General features: G+C 38.5%; 1 long non-coding RNA gene across 2 annotated transcripts in view; it reads left to right on the top strand.

Moving 5' to 3' along the window:
* The window catches only part of LOC110263256, a 13,225-nt gene continuing 12,517 nt past the window's right edge, over positions 20,520-21,227 (top strand). For both annotated transcript variants that reach the window (XR_002348588.1, XR_002348587.1), the window contains exon 1: positions 20,520-20,899. This is a non-coding gene — a long non-coding RNA (uncharacterized LOC110263256). The remainder of the gene's footprint in view (positions 20,900-21,227) is intronic.

Below are 21,227 nucleotides of genomic sequence, written 5' to 3'. Positions count from 1 at the left end.
ATTCACCCACATTGGCATCTTCACCATTGCGTCTTTTTTGTCCTATGACGTTTGTCATCTTTCCAAATGACACGTGAACATTTGATTGTTATCTTAGAATATCTGTTCCAGACAACATCTTTGGAGGAAAATCACTAATAGTCCACATCAATGCCGCAAACATCTTGAAAATGCTTTTCTTGTTAGCGTCGTACATTTCTACCCCATCCCATAATTGCTTCAACTCATCAACTAGGGGCTGCAAGTAAATATCTATGTCATTTCCTAGCATTTTAGGCCCAGGAATAATCATAGATAGGATAAACGATGTCTGGTTCATGCAAAGCCATGGAGAAAAGTTGTACGGGATAAGAATAACCGGCCAAACAGAATACTTTGTGCTCATGTTCCCAAAAGGATTAAATCCGTCGCTAGCTAAGGCCAGGTTAACACTGTGTGGGTCCGATGAAAAAGAAGGATTCTTCTCATCAAATTTTTTCCAAGCAATAGCGTCCCTAGGATGCCTAAAAAACCCGTCACTATTGTGACCCTCCTTATGCCACAACATGTCTTTAGATGTTTTGCTGCACATGAATAACTGTTGCAGTCGCGATATGAGCGGAAAGTACCGAAGAGTCTTTGCTGCTATTGGTTTCCCATTTCTCCTAATTGAGTTTTTAGCTTGAGAATATGAATAACCCTTCCGCGTCTTTTGCTTCCATCTTGAAATCCCGCAGCATTTACACCTTGTCAATTCTTGATCATCATCCTGGTATAACATGCAATCGTTTGGGCATGCATCTATTTTCTTGTATTCAATACCCAGCTTCCTAATCGTCTTTTTGGCCTCATAGAATGTTGTCAGAAGTTTAGCGTGCTCAAAAGCCTCTCGCAACAAATCTAGGATCATTGACATCGCCTTGTTGCTAACACCACACATGCACTTTATATGATAAAGCTTTACTATAAATGATAGCTTCGAGTATTTTGAACATCCGGGATATAGTTCTTGCTCTCCGTCTGCAAGTAAATCATTAAAATTCCTAGCCGCACGACTTGGCCGTTTGATAAACCCATATTTCATGAGTTCTTTTGTGCTTAATTTGAGTAATTTATACAATCCTTCACCTACTTATTCATATCAACTGCATGGTTTTACTTTCCCTTCCTTATTATGTCATATTGTGAAAAACATGTTTCCTAAGCTTTAAAAATTAATTATTTTAATTACCTTTATTTCCATTCGATGCCGTGATTAGTGTGTTGAGTAGTTTCAGATTTTCTAAGGCAGAATGACTTAAAGGACGGAAAAGGAAACATATAAAATGGAAGGAGAAAGCAAAACGGAGCTTTAAGAAAACTGGTATTCACGCGATCGCATAGACGACGCGATCGCGTGTCAAGCACGAATCAGCAGCGACGCGGCCGGATGACTGACGCGACCGCGCGCCTTAAGCAGAACGCACATGACGCGGTCGCATGACTGACGCGACCGCGTGGCAAGAAAAAGCTCCGAATGACGCGACTGCGTGACCCACGCGGACGCGTGACAGAGGCCACGTATCAGAATTTACAGAATGCGCCCCCAGCGATTTCTGAAGCCCTTTTTGGCCCAGATCCAAGTACAGACAGCATAGACCAGAGGTTATAAAGTGTGGGAATGCATCCATTCAAAGAGAGCTCGCATATTCTTAATTTTCAATGATTTAGATTTAGTTGAGAGGGAGATTCTCTCTCTCTCTCTCTTAGGGTTTAGGATTACTTCTTGTTTTAAGAGTGACTCTCAATCCAGGTTTTATATTTCTTTGTTTTAAACTTCCCTTTCACTTTATTTATTTATTCCAGTATCTGAGTTGGCTATTTACCTTTATAATTGAATTTATGAATTTCTCCCATGTTACAGACTGTTATTTACATTAATGATAATTGAGGTATTTTCAGTTTATGATTGTTCTCTTTGATTTAAGTTACCATTGCTTCCCATCTAAGAATATTTTTATTATTCCAGCAATTTTACTTTTTTCCCTTTTGGTCCTGGTTAAGAATTTAGTAACTCAACAGTTATTAAACTCAACATAATTGATAATCGTTATCTTGCTAATTGAGCTGAACTTAAATAATCCCAACCTTTTCTTAGGAAATAAATAGGATTCAGAGGTCAATTTAATTAGTCCCTTGACTTTCCTTTGCCCTAGTACAGGTCGATCAAGTGGAGTTTAGATTCAACTTTCATTATAGTTGAGAGAGATAACTACGTTGGACCTCCAACTTCTCTTACCTTGCCAAAAGTCTGCTTTACAGTATTTATTTATTCTAATTGCCATTTACTTTACTTGTCATTCAAATTACTTTCTTCTCATCTTCTAAACCCCGATTACAACCTTTATAGCCAATAATAAGAACATACTTCCTCGCAGTTCCTTGAGAAGACGACCCGAGGTTTGAATACTCGGTTAACAATTTTTAAAGGGGTTTGTTACTTGTGACACCCAACACGTTTGTACAAAGGGATTTTTGTCGGTTTAGAGACTATATCTACAACGCAACCGTTTCTATGAATCTCTTTACTGGTAAAAATCTCGACGTCAAAATGGCGCCGTTGCCGGGGAACTGCTAACGTGTGCCTTATTATTGGTTATTGTAAATATTTTTCTTTTGCTTGCTTATTTATTTTTGTTTTTCCTTTTTATCTTTATTTGCTACTATGAACTCTCACCCCTCTTGCTTTGAGTTTGGTTCTAATATTGTTAAAGGAAATAGAAGTTACAGCAGCAATGTGCATCAAGGTCAGACCAATCAAGGATGGATGGAACCAAGAGGATCTAATCAACCCTTTTGGCAGCAACACCCTCCGAGATATCCTGGACAAAGACCATTCTACAGTGCATACCCAGCTGAAAGATATGGTGGACAACCTTGTAACTACCAACAAGCCCCACCCCGTGCATATAAACCATCCTTTCAACATAACCTCGAACCACCACACTCACAAGATTCTCTTCACCATTCGCCACCCTATGATCCTTCCCTACCCCAATACCAATCCATTCACTCCCAATCACCACCACTTTCCTTTGTATCATGTCCAAGTCCAGCAACCCGAGAAGTAGAGGATCGCCTAAAGAAAACAGTAATTAAATTTCAAACAACCATTCAACAACTGGAGCAAGTGATAATTCAATGGGCTTCTAGGCGCTCAAATACACAAGGATCAACCACAGCTCCATGTGGACAGCCTAATGAAGAGCAGAGCATGAAGGAATTGCCAGAAACTCCAGTGGACAAGACAGAGCATGAATTTGTACTAGAACAATTAGAAGAAGCTGTCTTTGTTCAAGAAGAAGANCAAGGCCATTGCCACCTAATACAAGCTTCAAGTGGGTACAATCCTTAACTTATAACTTTACTTATTCGCTTGAATATGGTTTGCTTGAAACAGATGGCCAGCTTAGAGCTCTCTGCGGCTTTAAGAGTAAGAGGGAAATGGCTCGTACTCAGAGCTGGTGCACAAGGTTCAATAAGGTTCCACGCTTCACCTCGAGATACACAGATTGGTATCATGCTAAATTACATGGATCACGGAAAATGTTTGGTCACCACGGTGAGTTTCTACTTTTTAAACCGCCCGGATGGAAACATGTAGATCAAGACGGAGGCGGATTTAAAAGCAAGGCTTGGAATCCTGGACTCTATCCTGACATTCGTCGTCCCGGGAGCCTGAAAATCTGTTTGGAGCTGCTTAGAAGCTTTGCATGCTTGGTTTAGGACCCCGGAGGCTATTGGCATTCCAAACACTGGTGAAGATTTTTAGACGAATTTAAACATAAACCACCATAACAGGATACTCCTCCAATGTCCAACTTAAGGACTTTAACTAAAAGTGCTAGGTGGGAGACAACCCACCATGGTATGGTCGCTTCTTTTTCAATTTATTTCTTGTTAATTGCTTTCCTTTTTCCTTTTTTATTTTAATTTATTAAACCTGGAATCATGCATAGCATTCATGTTAATCATTGCATTCTGCATTTTTCATGCATAAAAAAAAAGGGGTGCATGACGCGACCGCATCCCATGCGATCGCGTCATACTGCGAAAAACACCACCCACGCGACCGCGCGACCCACGCGGCCGCGTGATATATATATCGGCGTAAGGATCCAACGAACAGAAAGTTAGGCTGCAATCGTGCGGCCCTTGTGCGTTTCGCACAAATTGGCCCACGCGATCGCATGCCCCATGCGATCGCGTCACCTGCACAATACCAATCCCACACGACCGCATGAGCGACGCGATCGCGTCGCATGGATTGCACATCACCCCAGAAGGAGACAGAGAGTTGCCCTAAAACGGCGTTGGAGTCGTGCGTTTAGCACGAATTCCAGCAACGCGATCGCGCGATCCACGCGATCGCGTCACCCCTCTTTCCCCCTCTCATGCGATCGCGCACCCCACGCGATCGCGTCACTCCCATTTTCACCCCAACCACGCGACCGCGTGCCCCACGCGCCTGCGTGGATTCGAAAATATAACCCCCTCAGCCCACCTTCTTCCCCGTTCCACCCCTCCTACCTACCAGGTTCCGCAAACCGCAACCCCTTTTTATCCGTTCGTCATTTTTCTGCAATTTTTTTCGTTTCTGTTCATCATTAGGATAGATAGATATGCATGCTGTAGTGGATTTTTAGGTTGTTAGGTAGCTTAGGCTGTGGTTAGTGGATCTAGGTCTGTTTACTTGCACTGTTCCTGTTTCTGTTTTATCCTAACTGCTATTCTGCTATTCCTGTGACCTCGTTCATATGCTATGATTTCTTGCTTTCGCTGCTTGTTACTCTGAATTTTCCTGTTTCTATTAATTATAGGTAACTACAGCAAGTTTTTAATTCATATGAACTGCTATGATTGCTGTTTATTTTTCGGGACACTCCAATTTTAGCCGAAATGCTGCCCAAATTTTTTAAAATTGTTTTCATTCATGTTTTGGTTTGGCATTTCTGAACTCTGTTTTACTCTGCTTTACCCAAACCATTTCATGAATGCTATGGCAGACATTCTTATCCTCTTTGATTTTCTGGTCCATAAACTGCATTTGTGATTCACTGATTCTAATTTTTGCTTTCTTTATTTCTATTCGAATCAGCATCACCCTGTTTTCCTTGTTCGATTATGAGTACTTCTATTCTTACCTGTGAATCCTTGTTATATGGAATTTTTCTATGCCACTTACTTTAACCCGCACTTCACTAACTCACTAATTTTAATTTACTAAATTCTTTTTCAAATTTTAACCATACTAACCCTTTTGATGTCTTTTCTGATTATTTTCACTTTCCTATAACTTTCTAACCATGGCATATTGATTATTTTTCCATTTAACATAAATTCAATCATATTTCATATACTCATTTTCCTTATTTTACTTCTCCTTTGCCGCTTTGAGTTTCCTTTCTTTAATTGCCTATTTGCTTTACTATTTTTATCCATATCCTGGTTTTCTATTTTTCAGGATGTCTGCCTCACAGAGGAAAGGCAAAGGCAAGGCTACTGGCAAGTGCAAGAGAGGAGATTCTTCCCAGTCCATCATTGCTCTAATGCATGATTCTTCATGGCGGGAGAAGAACTTCACACAGCAGGAGAAAGCTGACCAGCTGCTCCCTGCAAATGATCCTATCAAATTTGCAAACCGGTACTGTGAACTGAAGTACCCGGCTTTTGTAAACTCCAGAAATCTATACCTGGAACGAACTCTGAAGATTCCAGAAGCCCTTCAGCAGTACACCACTGAGCAAATCAAGCAAAGGGGCTGGTTCTTTCTGGAGAGAACACTGACAGAGGTCAACGCATCTTGGGTCCGGGAATTCTACTCCAACTACTACCTCACCACCCTAGATGCAGTGAACCTGAGAGGAAAACAAATTATGGTCACTGAAGAGGCCTTAGAGGACATTCTCCAGCTCCCAGCCAAGTCCGATCAGCCTGATGGTTATTCAAAGGCTGAGGAGGACATGCGTTAGATGCAGTTTGATTGGGATGCTGTAAAGGCATGGATAGCTCTCGACCCGACAGTTTCTTGGGAGATGGGTCAGGACACTACCATGCCTAGAGGGATCAAGAGAGAATACTTAAACGATGAGGCTCGGTTATGGCATCAGATCTTGAGTAATTATGTGATGCCGAGCACTCACGAGACGGAGATCCCGGCTGCTATGATCACCCTCCTTTGGTGTGTGTTGGAGGGTAAAGACCTTTATCTGCCACGTTTCATTAGGCACTATATGGCCAGGGTCCACGTCCGAGGTACCCTCCCTTTTCTGTATCTGGTTACACAGCTTGGCCATCGAGCTGACGTGCCATGGGAGGATGCCGATGAGAGACCACCAGCGGCGGATTGCAGGAAGATCATTCCACACATCCGGAACTTCTTAGCCCTGGGCCACAGACCACCACCGTTCATTGCTACTGATGAGTCAGCCCCACCGTCTGCTGGACCCTCTTCCTCCACTGCTGCACCACCTACCACTGCACCCCCACCTGCCACAGAGCCCGTCTATGATCTGGTGCACCGCTTGTTTCGACGACTTGACCAGATGGAGCGTCGTAACAAGCGGCGCTATGAGCACCTAAAGCTGATGATACGATCCGGTGACATCCCCTCCGAGCCTGACACACCGTCCGAGGCATCTGAGGAGGAGGCGGATGCGCCCGAGGCAGAGCCCTATCTCCAGGAGGCAGCACCAGCCGCACCACAGGCAGCGGTCCCACATCAGATTGAGGCTGCGGATCTTGAGATCCCGATCCAGTCAGCACCGCCTCCACAGCAGCCAGACCCTCAGCCCACTACCACCACCGAGACTCCAGCTACCATCCCTCCCAGTGATGACACTCCTTCACACCCAGCTTGATTGAGCATCGAGGACGATGCTTCCTTTTAAGTGTAGGGAGGTCGCCATCTCTGGCGTTTATTTTGGTGAACCACTACATATATATGATGCTTGAGTTAGAGAACAGACAGCCTGTGAGTCTTGAGCTTAATTGTATGGATGCATTCAAACCATAATTTCATTTCTGTGTGTTTTATTTCTTTTTATTCTGATGTTCTTTCCTTTGCTTTAATCTATATGTCCAATTATAGAATATAGAATAGATACATACCAAGAGAATGATTGAGGCCATCATTTGAATTCAGCTCACTTACCCCAAATTAGCCTACCTTTTACATCACCCTTGTTAGCCCCCTTGAGCCTTTTAAAACCCCTTTATTCTATTTAGCCAAATTACTAGCCTTAAGCAGAAAAACAAAAGAAAATCCCAAGTGAATCCTTGGTTAGCTTAAGATAGAAAATTATGAATAGAGTTAAATGTGGGAAACCTTTTGGGAACATGGATGATAGAAACAAAAGGTAGAAAAGTTAAAAGGAATAAAATAAAATTGGGAAGCATGCTCATGAGAAAATCAAAGTGATTTAATTGCCATGTGCCTTGAAAAAAATTTTTTTTTTTTAATAAAAGGGGATACAAAAAAAATCCCCCAATGCAAAATAAACACAATGCACATGGGATAAAAAATAAAGAGTGAAACATGAGCATGTAACAATAAGTGGGACAATATGGGAGAATAGGTAAAGAAGTTTTATCTTGCTAAAAATGTATATTAGGTGAGATCTTAGTCTAATTAAGGATTCACTTATTAGCTCACTTAACCCTATACATAAATCCTTACCTTTACCTTGGCCCCATTACAACCTCAACTAAAGACCTCATGACTTTTTGGTATGACTATATTCTATAATTGTTGATTGGTTAGATGAAGAACAAAGCTATAGAAAGTAAGAATAAAAAGAAAAATAGATTGAATAAACCCAATAAACACTGAGTGACTAGAGAGTAAACACAAAATCCAGTGAGGGTTCTATAACTCATCAACATATATCTGTACTTAATTTACTAATTGTTTTGCAAGTTTGTACAATGTTTTCTTAATTTACTAATATATATATATATACATACATGACTCCTTGAGAATGTGAATTAACTTGGCTACATGTAAGCTTTATATATGAGTGAATAAATTAGAGTTGCATGATGCAAAACGTAGCTTTAAGGAAACTGGTATTCACGCGATCATATGGACGACGCGATCGCGTGTCAAGCACGAATCAGCAGCGACGCGGCCGCATGACTGATGCGACCGCGTGGCAAGGAAAAGCTCCAAATGACGCGACCGCGTGACCCACGCGGACGCGTGACAGAGGCCACGTATCAGAATTTACAGAATGCGCCCCCAGCGATTTCTGAAGCCCTTTTTGGCCCAGATCCAAGTACAGACAGCATAGACCAGAGGTTATAAAGTGTGGGAATGCATCCATTCAAAGAGAGCTTGCATATTCTTACTTTTCAATGATTTAGATTTAGTTGAGAGGGAGATTTTCTCTCTCTCTCTCTCTTAGGATTTAGGATTTCTTCTTGTTTTAAGAGTGACTCTCAATCCAGGTTTTATATTTCTTTGTTTTAAACTTCTCTTTCACTTTATTTATTTATTCCAGTATCTGAGTTGGCTATTTACCTTTATAATTGAATTTATGAATTTCTCCCATGTTACAGACTGTTATTTGTATTAATGATAATTGAGGTATTTTCAGTTTATGATTGTTCTCTTTGATTTAAGTTACCATTGCTTCCCATCTAAGGATATTTTTATTATTTCAGCAATTTTACTTTTTCCCCTTTTGGTCCTGGTTAAGAATTTAGTAACTCAACAGTTATTAAACTCAACATAATTGATAATCGTTATCTTACTAATTGAGCTGAACTTAAATAATCCCAACCTTTTCTTAGGAAATAAATAGGATTCAAAGGTTAATTTAATTAGTCCCTTGACTTTCCTTTGCCCTAGTACAGGTCGATCAAGTGGAGTTTAGATTCAACTTTCATTATAGTTGAGAGAGATAACTACGTTGGACCTCCAACTTCTCTTACCTTGCCAAAAGTCTGCTTTACAGTATTTATTTATTCTAATTTTCATTTACTTTACTTGTCATTCAAATTACTTGCTTCTCATCTTCTAAACCCCGATTACAACCTTTATAGCCAATAATAAGAACATACTTCCTCGCAGTTCCTTGAGAAGACGACCCGAGGTTTGAATACTCGGTTAACAATTTTTAAAGGGGTTTGTTACTTGTGACACCCAACACATTTGTACGAAGGGATTTTTGTCGGTTTAGAGACTATATCTACAACGCAATCGTTTCTATGAATCTCTTTACTGGTAAAAATCTCAACGTCACCCGTCATATAAATTCGGAAATTCTTGTTCATCATCGTCAACATCTTCATCCATTGTGGTGTCATCGGCGACCTGTAGAATTGAGAAATCAAATGCCTCGTTGACCATTTGCGTCATTGGATTTACTTGGGAGAGTGGATTATTGTTTATGCTCGTACACCTTGTGCCCTCGTCACAAGGTTTCTCGCCGTGACGAATCCAGACAGTGTATCTGGGAGTAAACGACCTCATCAACAGGTGGTCGTACGCATCTTCTCTTGTTTGCATAAGTTGGAAGTCACACTTTGGACATGGACATTTTATCATTCCATCGGACAGTGTTCAATCCTTGTTTATATTCTGCACTGCTTCGTGGCTCTAAAATCCAACTTTTATCCATATCTAATATAAAGTAAAAAAATTATATAGTTCTTAATGTAAAACATATGAACCATTGGAATTATAACTATTTTCGTAAACAATGACAATATAGATACATAGCTAATTTAAAAAAGCACAAGATAACTATTAACATTGATTTATGTATTCAACTCACATGGTCTGAATTTCTTCAACCATTTTTTTTTGTATATTAAAATTTTGGACTTGAATTTCAATAGATTCTTTTAAATTAGTAATCTTATTGATTTATTTATGTAAAGTAAATTCACATTGTCATTATTATTTATTAGGCCAATTCTATGGTGCCTATGAGCTGGTGCCTAAATTTTGCCTAACTTACTTTTTGTAATAAGTTTTGATTTTTTAAAAATTATTTATTGTTATATCTTTTAAATTAAATATTATTTTTTAACCTTTTTTAGTAAATAGGCACCATCTTTTAGGTACCATAGCATTCACCTATTTATTATTCTCATAGTATCTACTATGAGGTAGAATGTTAGTACATTAATTAGTACTAGTAAAATTAAATTCTTTTATCTATTTAGTTATTTGTTTGTAATTTTCATATTTGTCTATATAGTTATTTATTTATTATCACATTAGTTACGAACTTAAAAAATAATTATACTGTTGAATTTTATTTTCATAAAAATATTATAAGATGATCTTTATTTTATGAGTAAAGTATCATTTATGTCCCCAACGTTTGGAGTAAGTCTCAAACCTATCCCTAACGTTTTAAACGTCCTATTTGTGTCCCAAACGTTTCTAAATGTAGTCAATGTTATCCTACCGTCAAAATGGCAAAGATTTCGTTAACGGCGTAGCCTACGTGGACGTTATGCGACACGGTGGCAGGACATGTGTTGTTACCGTTATTCAATTAAAAAAAACATAAATGTGAAGCAGAGGGTCCTCTTCAAAACCCTAATCCCCAAATCTTTACTTCTCGTTGCTGCTGCACTGCCTCTGAAGAGCGATTCTGCCTGCGTGAGAAAAGATGGAGCATGAAGCATGCCAATCTGAAGCGACCCAAGGCAGCAAGCAAGCCACACAAAGTAGAAACCTAGCACGTTGAAGGAGGACAACCTATTACTGTGGGGAACGGCCTGTGCTCGCAACGTCGTCGACGGCAGAAAATCCTGGGCGGAGGTTCTGGGATTGCGTTAACTTCGGGGTGAGCTTTAGCCATGTCTTTATTTGTTGCTGAGTTATGGGTTTTGACCATCAATGGGTGTGACTCGGCTGTCTCATGTTTTGTATAGGTTGGAGAAGAATGCGGCTACTTTGTATGGGCAAAACCAGAGGAAGATCCGTCACAAGTTTCTAGGTTAAGAATGAAGGTCACAAATTTGAAGGGCAAACTGGATATGGTGGAGTTCAGGTTCATGGTTGCAGTGGGAGTTGCTTTAGTTGGATGGACACTTGCACTGATACTGGTGTTTGAAAAAACAACAGCAACTAAATTTGGGAGACTTTCACTAGAATGATGTTGCTGGTTATGATGAGTTATAGGAGAAAATTGTTAGATAGCTAAATTGTGTTCTGTATATTGGCTTAGAAATAGTAGTGATGTTGAACTAGTTGCTATTTTGTTGAACTCAATGATATTGTAATGCAATGATGTTTTTGTGAGTTTTGGTTGAAGAAAGGCTGATTTTGTGCAGATGCAATGTTGTTTCAGTGAAAGAGTTGAATGAACTCAAGTTTTGGGTTTTGCAATCTATTTAAATCAAGCAAGTCAATAGGATGGGAACAATCATTTCTATAACATATTACTTAATGATTAACCATAAAGCTGTCATTGGATACAAGCACAAAAGATTGGAAGCAAAATAACAAAACAAGAGCAACACAGTTTGCTCCACAATAATGGTCTGCAATAACATACTATTGTCTTAAAACTAGTTTCCAGACATTATAAAGATACTAAATAGAAATCCTTTACTCATAAATAAGTAGCCTTAAAACATAAAACAGCAGACATCATAGTTGTCACATCTTTTTCCATGCTTTGGGAGGTGTCCTAGCCATGAACTTCAGTTGGGATTTGCTGATGTTCTTCGATGGGCTTGGCAGCACCCTCAGATTTGTGGTGGATGGAGTCAACTTAGCCTTTTTTGAAGTAGCTTGAGAGTGTTGTGAACTCACATCATTGGCAAATGATTTTCTCTTTAGCCTTGTGACTGTGGTCTTCTTTGCAGCAGCTTGGGATTGCTTAGAGCCCTGACTGGAGATAGTGCTTGAAATAGTGCTAGTGCTAGAATTGAATCTGGAAGTTCTTCTTGTGGATCCAGCTACTTTATTTGCCTAGTAAACAACCACAATACTAGAATCTCATATCATAATCTTTAAATGCAATTAAAAAAATGAAGCCCTAACTAACAAGCGCAAAGAGAACTAACAGTGCTTACCGATGCAGTTGCAGCTACTTTGCGCTTCTTTGGACAGGTACGTTTGTTGTGACCTCTAGCAAAACAATAGGAGCACTTCTGATTCTGCCCTTCACGAGACACTCCTCCCCTAGTTGGGTTCTCATCTACAGCTTTATTACGTTTCAGTTTAGGCCTTCCAATGGGTTTCCTGTATATTGGTGGCAAAATGTCATCAAAGGGTGTCTTCTCCCACAGGTTGGGCCCATTCAAGGGATATACCACATGTTGGTAGCAATCAGTGTAGGTTGCTTTCTTGTAACAGTTTGCAACAAAGTTGTCAATGTTGAAGCACATCTTCCTGATGCAGGTCATTGCATGAGCACAGGGGATCCTGGATAGTTGAAACTTCCTGCACGAACACTCATGATTCTTCAAATCAACAACAAACTTCTCTTTGCCTCCATGGATACTTGTTACCTCATATTTGTCATGACCAGCATAGGTGCTCACCCACTTACCACTTGCATCAGCTTGTTTCTCAACCTTAATCCTGATACGGGGCAATACTTCTCTTGGGTATTCAATTATACGATCCCTATTATCAGCCCAGCGCCTCATTATGTATACTCTGATGTCTTCAAGCATGCTGACTATTGGTTTCTCTCTGGCATCCACAATCACAGAGTTAAATACCTCACACATATTATTTACCAAGGTGTCACACTTAGACCAAGTCCCAAACTTGTGCCGGCACCAATATTTGATTGGTATCTCCATCAGGTGGTTGTAGGCTCCATTATCAAGACTTTGTATTTCAGCCATTCTCCTCTCCCACTCTTGTAAATAAGTAGCCTTTGCAGCATTCCACATCATCAATTTTAGTTGCAGCCCTGGGAATCTCTTCCTGAAATTGCTGTAAAGATGTCTAACACAAAATCTATGATCCACTCCGGGAATGAGCTCATCGAAGGTTGGAACTAAGCCCTAAACCCACAAGTAATAGTTAATGCAGTAATTAAATCAGCATGATATCTGTTAGGCATAATTAAATTAGTTAATGGAGTAATTCAGTAACTCATTACAATTCAGACCCTAACCCATACACTACAAACACTTCCTCATGCAATTCAAACACCAGCATACACTACAAACACTTCCCCCTACAATTCAAACACCAGCATACACTACTAAAACTAATACTAGGTTCAATGAAGTAGCTCCTTAAAACTAAGTTTAGAAATAAGTACCTTCTGTTGGTCAGACATGAAGGTGCAGCTCCTTATCTTGTCATAGGCAAAGTCATCACACAGATTGAAAAGGAACCAGGTCCATGTGTCCTTCGTCTCAGCTTCAACCACTGCATAGGCTATTGGCAACATCTGGTCGTTCGGGTCCCAGCCAATAGCGGTGAGAAGCTGACCTCCATATGGTGTCTTGATGAAGCACCCGTCAAGGTAAATTATTGGACGGCAAACCATGAAGCTCTTCTTGTATGCATCAAGGCACACATAGAGTCTTTGAAAATTTGGCCTTAAATCCACACCAGGTTTTGGTCTCTCAGAAGCAAACTTTGGTGGTCTCTCCACTTGCAACTTCACTGTAGAACCCGGGTTAGACCTCAGCAATTCATGACAGTAGTCATAGAGCCTCCGATACTGCTCTATGTACGTTCCTTGTAACTCATCAAGAGCAAACTGCTTAACCCGAGCATCTTTAGACTTAGTCAGCTCTACATTCCACTTGCTGTATGCTTTCTCCATTAGTGTGGAGAGCTTTATCTTTGGATTCTCAGCAATTTTGTTTAGAAAGACCTTGCTCAACCATTTTGCATGCATAATCCCAATTTTCAACTCCCTAGAACAGCTATGCTTGTTGTGGCAGCTGGTTAGTTGCCATGTTTGCTCATTCTTCATCTTCCCACAGTATGCAAACCAGTTGCAACCCTCCACGCAAGTGACTTTCACTCTCCGAAGGTCAACCTTATCAAACCTCAAACCCCTCCCAGTATGTACAGCATAGGCAGTAGCACAATCCTTAAACTCCTCTCTTGATACATAAAGAGTTCCAATCTCCCACTTGTACTCACTCATGTCCTTTAGCTGCTTGTGCAAAGGATACCTCTTGGCAACATTGTTATCATCCTCATCATCACCAGCAATAGGCACATCAAGAAAATCTTCAGATTCATATCCTTCTTCCTTATCCCCTAAACCTGCAGCAATCTTCTCCTTACCTCTGTCATTCTCACTCCTACTCTCTTTTGCTGCATCAGTTTGGGTTTCAGTTGTGCCAACCTCGAATGTATCCCCTACCCTGATGTCGACATCAACTAACCCCTCAGCCCCTTCCTTATCATCATCACTGTCACCAAACACAACCTCAGCAGCACTATCATCTGAGTAATAACCATTTCTGGAATCAGAACTCCATGAATCACTACTGTCATCTACACCACCCTTGGGAGTATAGTCCTCGTCCTCGCTGCCATCACTACCCTCTTCTTCCTCATCTGATTCATCTTTTCCATCTTTCTCACCCACATTTTCTTCCTCCACATTTGGACCAGAATTTGTCTCCACTTGTCTTGCTGAATGGGCCTCAAAGGTTACAATTGGGCCTGGCCCATTAGATCCATCAGCCTGCTCTTGCATGGTAGTTTCAGTACTCCCTAACATGTGTACATCCTCAACTTCTTCATGGATATCACTAGTTTTATGAACTACATACAGCTCCACCATATCCTTCCTAACCCCAATATTAGCCATATCCATTGCATCTTTGTCTGTTCGCAGCATCCTTAAGCCTTCTTCTGTACTCCCTCCCAGTGATTTGTACCACATTGCTGCAATGTCTTTTTTCAAATACCTTTGTCTGCTCACAATGTCATAAACCTCAATCAGGCTCCACTCATCTTTATTACAGTAGTCTATCACAGTTGTCTCCCCACCCAAATACTTCAAAAGCCCACCTTCAAGACCAAAGCTTCCATGGTGGTAAACTTTGACACTAAAATAACTCATCTTAAAAACGGCAGACCCTGTTACATCAGATCAGCAAAGTGAAACTAGTAAATTCGTAAGCACAGATTGAGTCACCAAAAACAAGGCAATTCATGCCCTAAATAACGTTTGCAGCGAACATTTCTCTGTCAGACGTGTGTGGTGAGGAGAACCGGACTGAACAAACTAGCGTTGAGGTGCTCTGTTTCTTCAATGTTTCGTATTTCCTTCAGTTAATGGTATAATGGGCGCGAAGAGGCAGACATGTCTCTCTAAACCTTTGGGCTTACAACCTCAGCGTCCACGTAGGTAACGGCGTTAGCGAAATGTTTACCATTTTGACAGTAGGACAACATTGACTATATTTAGAAATGTTTGGGACACAAATAGGACGTTTAAAACGTTAGGGATATGTTTGAGACTTACCCCAAACGTTGGGGACATATATGATACTTTACTCTTATTTTATAATTTTTTGTTATTACCTTAATTTTTTAAATTCGGCCGATTCGTAATATTTAGGATAGACCACATAAGGTGTGTTTGGCAACTATGTTGTAAAGGACAAAAATGCGTTTAATTTTTGTGAACGCCATTAGTTAATATTTTGCATACATTTTTTTGACTGTATACCTGATTTTATATCCTAAAAGCGTTTACTTGATTCACATGAATTCGCTGGTTATTATTGGTTTTAATAATTTTCTCCATAATTTTATTATCATCATTAACAACTTTTTATTATATTTTAACCATTTTTATTTTTGTTAATTTTTTTAATTTTTTGTTAATGTAAATTAATATTTTCATGTTAAGTAACCGTACAACGACCGTAACCGCCGTTAGAGCCGCCGAAATGCCGTGTCTCGATGTGGCTAATCCCTGTAAGCCGTAACAAGCCCAATAAAAGCAAGGATACGGATTATTAGAGTGTTGTAGTAAGCGGTAAATCTTTTTCATAGTACTTCCTCCTAGTAGATAAATCATTCTGGAGTTTAATACAGAGATGCAAGCGATCGATCAGGTAGCAAGATTATTAAGTGGGTTTCTAGGAAGTTTGGGTGTTGACTTTCAGCATTTTCCCATTAACGAAGACAGTTGAAAGACAATGGACAAAGCTCTGAAGGAACATGCATACGACACAATTAAGGTATCATATTAAATTTCGTAACTTTTTATGTTATGTAAAATTAGATCAAATTTCTTATTCTCAAATTTTTAGCGGACCTTTCTATATGAGGAGGATGACCACGGGAAAAGAAAAAAGGTAATGATTCAAAGGCTAGGAAAAATCTGGAAGGAAGCAAGAAATCACTTATATCATAAGTGTTATGACGAGCAAAAGAGTTGGGAAGAAAATTTAAAGAAGAAACCATCAGGAATAAATGTACAGCAGTGGAGATGGTTCATTAACTATCGTTTGAAGGAATCTACTAAGGTAATTAACATTGAATTCATACTCCATTTAGTGTTGTAATTTTAAACATTTTGCATAACCGAATAAAATGATTGATTGAAAGTGATAGTTGTAAAAGGCCAAAAAACCAATCAAATAAGTTTCTAACCGTAAAAAAAACTGGGACAATATTAAGGGGTCATTACTTTCTTGTTTGCCTTCTGCATGATTAACTGTATTTTTGTATTTATTTATAGAAAAAGTGTAGACAAAATGCTCTAAATCGGTCGAAGCAACTTTATACACATACTGGGGCTCTAAGACAACGGCCAGGCTAAGGGATGAAGAGGTAATTATGTGTATTATCTTTCATACATTTGCTTGTGGTTTGTGATATAATTCTGTAACATGTATGATTGTGTAAATATTTAATGTGGTTACAGGAGAAAAAATAGCAAAGGCGCATTGGTAGAGGAGAGATGTTTATTATGACTCATAAAAAAAGGGATGGCTCGTATATGAATGATGATGTGTGTGTTGTTGGGGTAAGTGTTGGCTAAGAATTATTTTTGCTCTATTCATGTTACTAACTTCGAAATCACAACAACCAAACTCTTGTATGTCTGTAGGAAGCGATTGCGAATATCGAGAGCCAAGATGGTTCCTCGAAGGAGATTTCACTTACTGATTCGCTTGCGCAAGTTCTTGGAAAGGAGCATTTAGGACGAGTTCGGGGGTTAGGTTTTGGACCATGTGCGACCGAAATTATTTGTAACATGACCCAACAATCGAACTCTGGAGTGCGAATAGGAGAGTATAAGAGGGAAATTACAGAATTGAAGGGAGCAACAGCATAACAAAAGGCAGAGATTACAAAATTAAAGGCAGTAGCAGCAAAACATAAGGCAAAGGCAGCAGAAGAAATGGAAAAGAGATAGACCATGGTGAATCTGGTAAAATACATAATCCAACAGCAAGGAGACACTTTGCCACCTGAAATTGATGCACAGCTGAAGTCTTTGGAGAATGGAGCACAATAGGGATCTTTTAACAATTAAATTTTTTCTTCTTTCCTTTGTGAACAGTATACTTTGAGATCAAATTATTATCAACTATTTTATTTTGTCATCTATATATATGGATCATTTGGGATATCTTAGTATTGTGTTTTATGTCAAGTATGTTTTTTTTTAATTGTAATTTCAAACATAATCAGTTAAATTAATACGAAACATTTTTAAATTAAAATATGTCATGAATGTTGATCGTCATATGAACACAAAATTCAAATAAAGTATTTGTTTGAAAAAAAATTACATTTAGCGGTAGTTACTGGTGAATGCTGCAAAATCCAATTTTTTAAACAAAATTATATAGCGGCGGTTAACTAACCGCCAGAAAATGTTTCTCAACCCAGCCCTGGAAAGCAGCAGCGGTTCTCAACCGCCGCAAAACGTATTTGCCGGTAAAACGAGGTTTGGCAGCGGTTATTCCGGCGGTAAAAAAAACCACCGCTAAAGGTTTGCCGGTGCCTTTAGTTTCAGCGGTCACTTACCTATTGCTATAGACAGTCAAAAAATCGCCGCTATCCGAACTTTTAACCGCCGCTATCTGCCGCTCCTGTTGTAGTGATTTTGGCAATGTGTTTAACGATTTTTTTTCTTAATCTGTTATATCCGTAAAAATTAAAAAAATCGTGTTTGTTATTAATTTAATCGATTTATTTGATACTAATTGATTGGTAAAAAATGAATGGAGTTAAAAATTCAATTGAAAATATAGCAGAATCATTGAATTTACTTATTCTTATGGATACTCGGATAATATCACTAATGTGCACTGTTGCCATGACCTCCAAACTTAAATTTACTTGATGATTTCGTTGTATTTTATTTACTACAAGGAACAAAGTCATGTAAAAGTTTAAAAGAACTGATTTCCATAGTTAAAACACCAATAAATTTTTGTTTTATTATCATAAATTTTTGAGGAGGGATGATGAGAATTTCTTAGAGACAGCACCGACATTGAAGTAAATGATGCCGGAGTTGGGGACATCGAGACGTTGCTGTCGTAATGCAACACGCTCTCGAACTTGGTGTTGCAGGCTTAGTAAAGGTGCACCCAGAGCCATTCGTCCGTGCCCAACTCAAAATACGTCATTCCCTTTAGGGCTTTGTAGATCGTCATCGCGTTCGAGCTGTTGTATAATAAAATCGATTTCATGAATAATAGAATCGATTGTCTCATGAGAAATTGCAAAATAAAAGATTTTATTCACTAACTAATCAATTTTCGGATAAAACAATCAAATTTTTTTTTGAACAACGTAAGATGAAAAAGGACTCTTTCACGAACTAATCGATTACTACAATGAAAAAATCGATTGGATCTTTGCAGATTACAATTTCTGCAACTGCGAAGATTGCATAACGATGAACAAAAATTAATAATCAAAGAGATGGATAAACGATGAACAAATTAATAATAAAAAGATTGATAAACGATTACAATTGTAGAATTAGACAATTAAAAAACAAATTAATGATAGATTATGTACTAATTATTAACCTTAGTATTGTAAAAAAAAAGATTATGATATCTAAATCAAAATAAAATTGAAAAAAATAGAAGATACAACTTCATAAGTTGGTTGATTCATTTTTGTTAGATTTTCTTTTCTTTTTGTTGAAATTTTTCAATTGTCAATAATGGTGATCAAATACTTGCGTATTCTTAATTAAGGTGGCTAAAATTTGGTCATATGAATCGCACCGTTCTTAACTCCTTATGATGATTAAGTTAGCTATAATAATGCGTAGATGTTGATATTTATCCAATTTGTCAATTGTTTTCTCAAAGATATATTTTTTATTGCATAAAAGAACTTTATACCTGGAGTACATTATGTTCTCCTAGAGTACATTATGTCAAGACAAAAGAATTTTCCAATCGAGATGTTAAATAAAAATAATCTAATAGGTAAAGGAGAGAAAGAAAACAATTAAGAAAGAAAGAAGTTCCAAAGTGCTAGTTACTATTGTTCATAGAGAAGGTGGTCTGAGAAATGATGTCGCTGGTATTTCTCCTCCAACAATATCGCCTGAGACTGAATTTTCTCAGGTTCCTGGCGTTGGTCCTCGAAGACTAAAGCGTTCCGCGCCAACCAAATCTGCCATAGAAGGTAAGCCACCTGAGCACTTTTGATTCTGAAATTGGGTTTGGATTTCTCAGCTTCCATGAATTGACTCCACCAATCCCAAGCTTTTAGGTAAGGGTCGCGGGGAATAATGCTAGCTACTGGGAGCTGTTCCAAATTTGAAGAACTTCTGGGCAGGAGACAATGGCATGCATCGGTGTCTCCGGTGCTGATTGATAGCGGGGACAAAGGCTGCTAACATGTGGTAATTTCTCGTTCAATTTTGCTTTAACTGCAATGCCTTCATGGGCTAATCTCCAAGCAAATAATTTGACCTTTGGTGTTACTCTCATTTTCCATAAGGTCTTCCACATTTCTGAATCTGCATACCGGGGATGGAGTGAATTCACTGGAGGGTGAAAGAATTGGTATGCTATACTATACCCATAATTTACCGAGTACTCTCTTGAGTTGTTATTGCACCATATAATCGAGTCTTCCTCTTCTGTGATAGGAATTTGTTGAATTTGCTGAGCTGTGTCTAGTGGAAAGGCTTCCATAAGGAGTTGCTGATTCCATTCTCCCTCGGCTGTGATTAGCTGTCCAACCCAGGTAAGTGATTCATCTCTGCATTCATTAACTGCAATGCGAAATGGTGGTTGGTCCCCAAACCATGGGTCTTATCTGATTCTGACAGATCCCTGAATTGAAACTTTGCACTTAACTCCTTTCTCCAAAATTTTCCTTCCTTCCAAAAGACTCTGCCAAGCCCAGGATGGTCGATTTCCTGGATTGGCTTCTAGATAGAATCTGTATCTGAAATACTTATTCTTGAAGATTTGGTAGAAAAGAGAATGTGGTTTAGTCATCAGCCTCCATCTTTATTTAACTAATATGGCTAGATTGAATGCCTTTAGGTTCTTAAACTCCATACCCCTAAAATTCTTTTCTTTGTCAATTTGTTGTTAAAGCCGAGTTTGTTATTACGTATATTTACCTAGTCAGATATTTGACAACTGTAATGTTAGTAACTAAATCAAGTTATCAACTTACGAAAGTTGTAGGTCTTTCAGAAGTCTTTTAAGAAATTGTTAAATTTTTACAAGTTTATCACTATCGTAACCGCCATTTAATCATTTTTATGAAGCAAGCTTTGCTGGAACCTTTTGAATAGTTTTTTTGTAATGAATACTCAAATGAAATTTGTCTCAAGTTTTTAAAGTGGCTATTGAAATTTTAATTGTTTTAATTTAAAATTTAATTTTTTTTGATAACTCACATTACTCTTTTAACTAATTTTTGTTGAAATTGTATTGGCGTAATATATGCTGATGTAAAAAATTAGTACTACGTATTAGAATAAATTTTGACTAAAACGAAGTGATGAAATATCTAATAATGACATTTAGTAGGTTAATATGAATAATAATACCACGTGTCTTAATATAATTTGTTCACATGTCAATTTAGTATTATATATGTTACAATATAATTTATCTATTTATTCTAATATATATGTGACACTAATTATTTATGTTAGTATACTATGCTAATACGATGTTAATAGAAACTAATTCACAAACTAACATGAAGATCTAAATTAAGATCAGTAAAAATTCAAAAATCAATGATCTTAATTTAGATCTTAAATTTTTAATTTCTAATCATGTTA

This window comes from Arachis ipaensis, chromosome B06, assembly GCF_000816755.2.
Source record: "Arachis ipaensis cultivar K30076 chromosome B06, Araip1.1, whole genome shotgun sequence".
Lineage (NCBI taxonomy): Eukaryota > Viridiplantae > Streptophyta > Magnoliopsida > Fabales > Fabaceae > Arachis > Arachis ipaensis.
The sequence above is the reverse complement of the archived record's forward strand: the minus strand, read 5'-3'. Positions and strand labels throughout refer to the sequence as shown.